Genomic DNA, 9,866 nt, shown 5'->3' with positions numbered 1-9,866 from the left:
GCAGGTTCTGGTTCAATGAAGGACATTATTACCAGCAGAAACCTTTCCTGTGCAAAGGCAGCCCGTGACCCCAAAAGGGATTCAGGGAGTTCTGAAAATGGATGGATGGATGGACCGACGGAGAGATGGACGGATGTGTAAAGGCAGCCCACATTCCAAGAACTGTATGTTACTCTTGTTCAATGTGTGGTATAACATATGTGGGAGAGACAGGTAACACTCTGCTGGTTAGATTTACATAACACAGACACACTATCACAATGAAGAAAAACAGACAATAGACCATTTACGCAAAAACAGGAAACACGTCAACGAAGCATAAACCTATTTCCGGTGTGAGTTTTGTTGGCAGAGAAATGGCAGCTAGAGTGCTTTCGACGAGCCTGAGTTGTCTTCCGAAGTTCACCAGCGCCGATGTGGTGAAGAGTGTGGAGATGCATTCGTCCACTGAAGGAAATAAATTGAACAAGGTATATAAATTCTTCCATGAAGAGTTTATCCACAATTACCAAGGTAAGCTTTAGCTAGCTTTAGCCATAGCCGCATCACCGGTAATAACTCTGTTTACTTTAACTGTAAATATTAGCTGTTGTGAATTAGTAATATAAGGGATAACACATTGCAGTGAATATGTTGTGTGTATGTTTAAGTGAGAAGGCATGAGATTAACATAACAACCAGTAATTTGGTGAAGCTGTACTAGGTAAATATGAAATGTTACTGACATTGTCTTTTGTATTTCTATGTGAGATAACACGTAATGTTTTGTTGTTGCATGCAGTTATAGTATCAAATATACTCCAGGGACAGGTAGTAGTGAGAGGTAGATGCTTCAGGTCAATGAGAAAGAGCGAGGAGCCCCACAAACTGGAGGTTTGACTATAGACAGAATTTTTTACAAACTCAAATCTGGTCACCCTACTGAAGGTTATAGTTTCATGTTATTATGAACATTGATGTAGCAACATAAGTAGGACTTAATTGTAACCTATTTAATTTATTGTGTCTAGATATCACTGGATGCAGAAAGTGCCAACCTGAAAGCTTTCTCCTGCAGTTGTGTGGCTGGTAAAGGATTCTGCAACCACATAGTTGCCATCCTGTACCAGACTGCACATTATTCACAGCTGGGTCTGCAGGCTGTTCCACCCATCCTGGGCTAAACAAGTGGCTTGCAAAGATGGCAAGCTTGCCTCGGATACACCGACCACCAGCACAACAGGGCTGTGTCCTTTCATCCATGTTATTCTCCCTGTACACAAACAGCTGCACAGCTGGACACCAGTCTGTCAAACTCCTGAAGTTTGCTGACGACACCACACTCATCGGCCTCATCTCTGATGAGATAGCCAGTGTGGTGTCACGGTGCAGCACTGACAACATGGAGCTCAATGCTCTGAAGACAGTGGAGATGACAGTGGACTTCAATTCAATTCAATTTAATTCAATTCAATTTATTTGAATAGCCCAAAATCACAACAACAGTCGTCTCGATGGGCTTCGAAGTAATACATGAACTCAAAAGTATCATGAATACAAAGAGTTCAATAGTAAAATACTAAAATGAACTAACAAACTGACTAAGCTATACTGGCATCCCTGCCCTTAGACCCCCCTTCGCGGTAAGGAAAAACTCCTAAAAAAAACGGATTCCGGAAAAAACGAAGAAACCTCAGGGGTGCCCACATGAAGGAGGGATCCTCCACCAGGACGGACAGGCGATTTACCATAACTCATAGAGAAGAATTAACTTATCTAACTCTACAGCTACATATATAAAGTCCAGCAGACGAGCTTCATCCAGCCGTGGTTGGGGTACAGTCAGGGGCGCGAGTCGCGCCTGAGACAGGAACCACAGCCAGGTGTAGGAGCAGTAGTAGAGACGAGGTCCTTGGTCAGGTACAGAGCAGAGACAAGCCAGAGGCAGGATCCACAGCCAGGTGAAGGAGCGGGAGCAAAGGCGAGGTAAACGGTCAGGAACTGGAGCACGGATGAGCCAAGTAACGCTGGAAGCACTCCCACTCCCCAGGAGGGGAGAGGAAAAGAGGGACAATACATGAATCGCACTGCACCAGACAGAGGCATGGAGAACTAAATGATAAATGATGATCAAAAATAGAGAAGAGAGGAAGGGTAGAAGTAGATGAGAAAAGAGGACAGAACCCCAGTGCACCATAGTTACCCCAGCTTCAACTTCTAGCAGCCTTTTAAAACAAATAGTTATTGTTATTTAGTTTAATTTAAACACATTAACATTAAGTTAAATAATCTCTGAATAACTAGTCTGACAATAAGCCTGTCCAAAGAGGAATGTTTTCAGTCTAACTTTGAATGTAGAAACTGAGTCGGCCTCTCTTACATGAGCTGGGAGCTTATTCCATAGAACAGGGGCTTGGTGGCTAAATGCTCTACCTCCAACCATACTTTTACTAATTCTAGGAACCACAAGCAGTCCTCCATTTTGCGAGCGAAGTGTTCTTATTGGATGGTAAGGGACTATGAGATCCTTAATAAAGGACGGGGTCAGTCCATGTAAGGCCTTATAGGTTAACAGGAGGATCTTGAACTTGATTCTAGAATCAACTGGGAGCCAATGGAGCGAAACTAATACAGGAGTGATGTGATCTCTTCTGCTAGTTCCAGCTAACAATCTAGCTGCTGTGTTCTGAACAAGCTGGAGACTTCTTAAGGAACTCTTAAGACACGCTGCTAACAAGGAGTTACAGTAATCCAGCCTCGATGTAACAAATGCATGGATGAGTTTTTCGGCATCACTCTTAGAAAGTACATTTCTGATCTTAGCAATATTCCGCAGGTGAAAAAAAGGCAATTGTACACGCCTGAGATACGTGAGCCTTAAATGATAAGTCCTGGTCAAATAAAACCCCAAGGTTTCTAACTGTGGAATTGGGGGCTATACTTATGCCATCCAGGGAGACTATCAAATCAAATCAAATCAAACTTTATTTATAAAATAGCGCTTATCATGCATTTCGTGCAGCTCGAAGCGCTTTAACATTAAAAACAAAAAACACACAACATTACAGTAAAAACCCAACCCACCCTACACCCTTCCCACTCCCCTCCATTAAAGCACATGACCCACGACAATGAATGTTGACTACCAATGCAAGTTAAAATAAATAAATAAATAAATAAATAAATAAATAAATGAATAAATAAATAAAAAAGCAAGCAAACAAACAAACAAACAAACAAACAAGGCTTGGCTCTGCTGTGAGGAAACAGTCTAACTATCTGAGCAGACAGAGCATCTCTGAGGTTTTTAAGGACCTAGTATAATGACCTCAGTTTTTTCTGGGTTCAAGAGGAGGTAATTATTTGTCATCCAGGTCTTGATGTCTCTGATGCAGGCATTCAGTTTCTCTATATCGTCATTCTGGTCAGGTTTCATGGATAAATACAACTGCGTATCGTCGGCATAACAATGAAAATGAATGCTGTGTTTCCTGATTATGTTTCCTAGGGGTAGCATATAAAGCGTAAACAGGATGGGTCCTTAGACTGAGCCCTGTGGGACTCCATAGTTAACTCGAGTGCACTGAGAGGAATGTCCATTTACATTAACGAACTGATACCTATCGGACAGATAGGATTTAAACCAGTGGAGAGCAGATCCTCTGATCCCTATGTCCTGCTCTAATCTATGGAGTAAAATACCGTGGTCGATAGTGTCAAAGGCTGCACTGAGGTCTAACAGGACCAGAATAGAAAGTAGTCCCTTTTCTGAGGCCAATAACAAGTCATTAGAGACTCTAACTAGTGCAGTTTCCGTGCTGTGGTGGGGTCTAAACCCTGACTGAAAGTCTTCAATGTGGCTGTTGTCCTGTAGGTAGCAGTAAAGCTGCTTAACTACAACTCTTTCTAGGATTTTAGAAATAAAGGGCAGGTTTGATATTGGTCTATAGTTGGCCAAGATGCTAGGATCCAAACTGGGCTTTGTCAGAAGAGGTTTAACAACTGCATATTGAAAAAGACTGTGGCACGTAACCCGTTTCCAGAGAGGTATTTATCATTGTTAATATGGAATCATTCATTAGGAGAAAAGTTTCTTTAAAAAGTCTAGTGGGAATTGGGTCTAACAGACAAGTTGAAGATTTGGAGGACGTATTAATTGATGCTATTTCCACTTGATCCACAATAGTGAAGCAGATTAATGTTACAGAGGTTTCTATGGATGCCTCCACTTCTACCGCTTCAGCCTGCTCTGGGCTGATAGTAGGAATAACTTGATTTAACTTATGTCTAATATTTGAGATTTTACTATCGAAAAATGTAAGAAAATCATCAGAGCTGAGAGAAACAGGAACATGTGGTTCTACTGAGCTCTGACTGCGAGTTAATTTAGCAATAGTGCTAAAAAGAAATCTTGGATTATTTCCATTCTCTGATATTAAGGTTGAATAGTACTGGCTTCCAGCTGTACGCAGAGCTTTTTTATAATTTAATAGGCTATGTTTCCAGATATTCAGAGACTGCTCCGAACCGGAGCGGCGCCATTCTCTTTCCAACTTACGGGTTTCTTGTTTAAGAGAACGTGTATCAGCGTTAAACCACGGTGCTACTTGGTTTTGTCTAACAAACTTAGGTTTCAGGGGGGCAACAACATCGAGTGTACTCCTGAGGGCTTGTAAGGCATCATTGACAAACTGGTCATTTATACTAGGACTGATGCTATGGGAGCTGGACTCAGAGTATTTTATCAGAATATCACTAAGTACTGGCTGAACTGTGTGTTTAAACTCAGACACAGAACGGTCAGTTAAGGTTCTTCTAGGCTGTTTCTTGCTCACTGGGGCAGTAGCATGTTCTAATGTAAACTGGAAGGTAATCAGAAAGTGATCAGAAATTATGGGATTAAGAGGAAGGACACTCAGCTGGTTGATCTCTATACCATGGGTTAGAACAAGGTCCAGGGTGTGCTTATGACAGTGAGTGGGTTCATTCACACTTTGGGTGAAACCAACATCATCTAATAAAGCTGCAAAAGCATTTCCTAGACAGTCACTGGGGTCATCAAAATGAATATTAAAATCCCCTATTATTATAGTTTGATCAGAATCTAAGACAATAGTCGATAGGAAGTCGGAAAACTCAGTTAAAAATTTTGAATATGGGCCGGGGGGGGGGGGGGGGGGGGGATAAATAATTATGAATAAAACAGGTTTTTGAGTCTTCCTGTTTGGGTGACTTAAAGACAATATGATGCTTTCAAATGAATTATAAGCATTTTTACCTTTAGGGCTGAGAAGTAAGCTAGACTGTGATATTTCTGCCAAACCACCTCCTTTCCCTGAAATCCTGGATTTCTGATAGTTAGCATAAGTGGGGGGAGGGGGGGGTTGCTTCATTCAATCTAACATAGTCACCCTGTTGGAGCCAAGTTTCTGTTAAGGCTAGAAGACTGGGGTTGTTATCATTAATTAACTCATTGACTTAGGCTGCATTTACACTGCAGGTCTTGATGCCCAAATCCGATTTTCTGACTTTATCCGATTTTTTTGATGACCCGCTCACATCACCTATTAAAAGTGACCCGTATCCGATTTTTGCATTTACACTATACAATGCTGAAACTATCAAACGTAGACGTTCTGAGGACTACGTAGCAGCATTTTCGCCTTCCGCGGACCTCCTGACTTTTGTGTGACTGCGGTTGTCATGGAGGTACCGCGGCGACGGAAGGAGGCGTTGTCCTGGAGCGCTCCTGAGGGGATACGCGGGAGAGGGAAAAGATGGGCTGCTCGGCCGGCTTATGTGCTCTTTCTGAGTTTTGAATGAGGAAGTGTTTGCAGACTTTGTGTTGTCCGAACAGTTTGATCCAAGTGTTGAACCTTTCCTGCGCGATGACTTCACTTTTTCCGACCGTGGTCAGAAACGCACGGGAGATTTTCTCAAGGGCCGAAGGCGGTTTCTGCACAGAGTGGGTTAAGAAAGACTCCAAAACAATCTTTTGGGGGAGACATCTTATTTTTATCACGGTTCTCCGACACACTCCCGCTCCGCGCTCACAACCCGCCCCTCTCCTCCTTACACACACACACACACACACACACACACTCACACACAGACACAGCACGCGCGGTCGCCATCATACACGCCCACACTCCGCAAAGAAATAAACGGCTTCTAGCCTGTTCCAGAGCAACGGTGTCCCGCTTGATTAGTTACCGTTTGCGTGCCGACCGGGACCGGACCAGGAATAACAGCGGTTTCCGACTACGGTCTGAAGCCTGAGGCTGAAAGGTAACACGCTGACAGCAAAATCAGCGCACAAAAGCACCTAAGTCATGTGATCTCAGTTGGTGGTCTCCTGAGTTGACGTCACTGACGTACGACTCGCATTTACTGGGGAATATCCGATTTGTCTGCTTACATGGCACACGCAAATGCACGTATCCGATTCGTTTCCGATTTATTTCCACATATGAGAGAGGCCTGTATCTGAGAAAAACGAAATCCATGCGCTTTTTTCCTGCTTACACGCTCACCGGTCATATCTGATCTGTGCCACATGAGAGGAAATAATCGGAATTGGGTCACTTGAACCATGCAGAGTAAAGGCGGCCAAAGAGGGACTTAGAGGAAATGGATCGAATGTTTAATAAACCACAGCTAATGACATCATAATTCTGCCTGTGAGTGCTGCTGTCTGTTACTGTAAGGTTTCTATGACGCGCTCCTTTTACTTGTCTTTCAGCACATACGCTAAAGCTAGGACCTGCTTGACTTTACCTGCATGGGTTTTGCACCAGGACTAACTCTAAGGGAGGCTCATAGGAGCGTTTTACACTGCTGCTCTGTGCCCAGGTCTTGTCTCTGGGTTGTCAGGTTGACAGACTAAAGCTAGCAGAAATGTTTCTAGAAAGAAGAGCGGCACCGTCCAGAGTAGGATGGACGCCATCTCTCCGCATGAGACCGGGCTTCCCCCAAAACGCGCTTCAATTATCCACAAAACCAACGCCGTTTTCTGGGCACCATCTAGAAAGCCAGCGGTTAAATGATGAAAAGCGGCTGTACATTTCATCACTGACTAAGTTCGGCAGGGGACCAGAGAAAATTACAGTGTCGGACATCGTCTTAGCCAGTTTACACACAAAAGCTACGCTTAACTTAACCACCTCTGATTGTGTCCGTCGGGCATCATTACCGCCTGCGTGAATCACGACTCGACGGATCCTGGACTTACTCTGAGCTAACATCCTAATGTTCCCCTCGATGTCACCAACTCTGGTCCCCGGATAACACCAGACAGTAGCCGCTGGGAGCTCCACGTTTTTAACTTCAAAAGAGCCGATAACCAGAGTTGAGGGTTCAGTGGGTGTGTCGCTGAGGGGGGAGAACCTATTACTAACGTGGAGTCTCGGGTGCTCTAAGTTTTTGCGTTTAGCACTATGTTTCCTCCCAACTGGTGCGAACCCCTGTGTGTTTCCCGGCTATTGGGAGGGCGCTGGGGTGCTAACTAAGTTAGCCCTGGTAAAGTGGCCCGCGCTACGAGTAACGACCTGGCTAGCCGGCTTAGCTTCCACTGTGCGGAGCCGCGCTTCTAACTGCTCTAGCCTGGCCTCCAAGTCTAACACAAGACTACACTTAACACACCTACCGCTGTCTTCACTAAAGGAGGCAGGATCCTCACTAAACATATGGCACATGGGACAGGAGAGAGGAGCAGAGGCGGAAAGAGTGGTGGCCATGCTAAGTTCTAAGCTAAGGCTAGCGGTGTTTAGGAAAAGAGAAGTGGTTTATTTAGCAAAATGAGAAAAGTGAACAGCAAGCAGTTTAACAGTAGTGTATTCGCTACTAAAAGGTGCTAGATGTGAATATTAAACCAGATAACCCTTAGAGTAAGCAATACCAAACAAGAGAAGAGTAGTCAAACACGACTAGTACTGGAAAAGGCTCACCCAGAAATGACGTCACATGATCTGCTTTTGTTTTTTCCCTCTAGGCGGTCAGGAAGGACCCCCCCTGTCATCCTCTGTGACACCCCGGTGACCTCTGTGGAGTCCTTCCGCTTCCTGAGAACCATCACCACCCAAGACCTCAAGTGGGAGCAGAACATCAGCTCCATCACTAAGAACAGCTTCTTCCCAGCTGCAGTCAGCCTGCTGAACAGTACCCCAACTCCTCCCAGCTGACACCCCCCCCTCTTACCAAACAACTATCGCTGCCACTTACAGACCCCACCATCCCTGCCCACCTGCGCACCCACTTTACTTTACTCCACTGTATATAGTCCGCATCCACTTCACACCATTGTATATAGTCTGTTGATAACTTAATTTTAACTTATCCTTAATTGCACTATCTGTATGTTATACTGTTTACACTCTTTTTCTTATCTGAGATGCACCACCTGCCAAAAGCAAGTCAAATTCCTTGTTCTGTAAAGTGCGCTCCACAGAACCTGGCAATAAAGCATTTTCTGATTTCTGATTCTGATTAGCCACCATGTCGCTATCTTCACAGCATGGCTGTATAGACTGGTGTTTGAAGGTTCTGTCATATACTGACTCCCTTCTCAAAGGAGCAGGAAAGTTGTTCCAAGGGAATAGGCTCGGGACAACACCACTCTTCAGGCAACGAACGATGCAGCCACCACTGTAATTATCCTGAGCGAAGTGCCGGCTGCAGACATAGGTGCTACCTGTTTTTAAATTAAAACTATGCCCTTCCTCTCTTCGGATCGCTTGTATCCATTTGGGTTTCAGGTTTGGATCCACAGGAAAAGAATGAAATGAAAGGTAGGGCTGTTTTTGGTTGGAAGACGAACAGCCTGGAACACAACAGAAACTTCGACTCTTTGACTCTGGCATTTTTCGTATCTGCCACTATGATAACAGGAAGTTCTAATACAGTTCATTGACGTATTTCCGTTCGAAAAATGCAGAAGTGCGTAAAAGGTCTATTTCTTGGTCCAGGACTGGGATACAGTCAGTGCAACAGTGGCTCAAACCAATCCCAGATGGTCAACCTCTGAAAGCAGGAGGGTTGAGAAGAATTAGATTGGCACATTAAAAAACCCTATTTTCCATAGGATTGAAAGTTTTTTTTTTTTGTTTGTTTTTTTATTTGAACTTTAAACATACACATAATAACAACACAAAAAAAAAAGAGAGAGAAAAAGAAAATAAATAAATAAATAAAACAAAATATATAGAATTGTAGTTTACAATACTAGGGATTGTGATACAGCTTGTGATTTTCAATGAAAACACACAGTTTTATTGCATTTTTGTTTTTCATCAATGTCAGAGATTTAAAATATAAACTGATTTCTTTAAGAAATGTATTGAATAATGGTTTGGTTTTTAAGAATCTGCACTTGTGAATGAAAAATATCCCAGATATTAATAAGGTATTGAATGTCAAATCAAATAGATTATCACCAGAAACTACTCCAAATAATATAATGTGCTTTTGTAATTGAATAGAAATAGGAAAGGGAAACTTTGAAAAGCACCAAAAAAAGAAATCCTCCCAAGGATTGAAAGTCAAGAGGTCATTTTCATGACTTTTTTCCTAACTGAACAATTCGAACAATTACTGTTTTTGTCCAGCAGAGGGAGACTTAGAGCAGTCTGTTCACATCCTCATTGAGTCCAGCCTCTAAATGCCTCCCCTCCTGCTCTATTTTTAACCTGTCCTGCCTCCCTCGTTTTCCTCCTCTAACCGCTCCCCCCTTCTTCTTCCTACCCTTTGTGATTCTCTCTAATCCCCCCCAAATAATTTCCACATCTTTTCCTTTCATAGTTTACCCTTTTTCTCTCTTTTAGCTTTTTACCCCTTAATTATGGCCCGCAGTCACTGACTGCAAGGACCATATTGTTTGCGCAGTTGAAAAG

The sequence above is a fragment of the Oryzias latipes genome, chromosome 1, assembly GCF_053564925.1.
Source record: "Oryzias latipes strain Hd-rR chromosome 1, Olatipes_Hd-rR_3.1".
NCBI classification, from domain to species: domain Eukaryota; kingdom Metazoa; phylum Chordata; class Actinopteri; order Beloniformes; family Adrianichthyidae; genus Oryzias; species Oryzias latipes.
Note: the sequence above shows the minus strand (reverse complement) of the source record.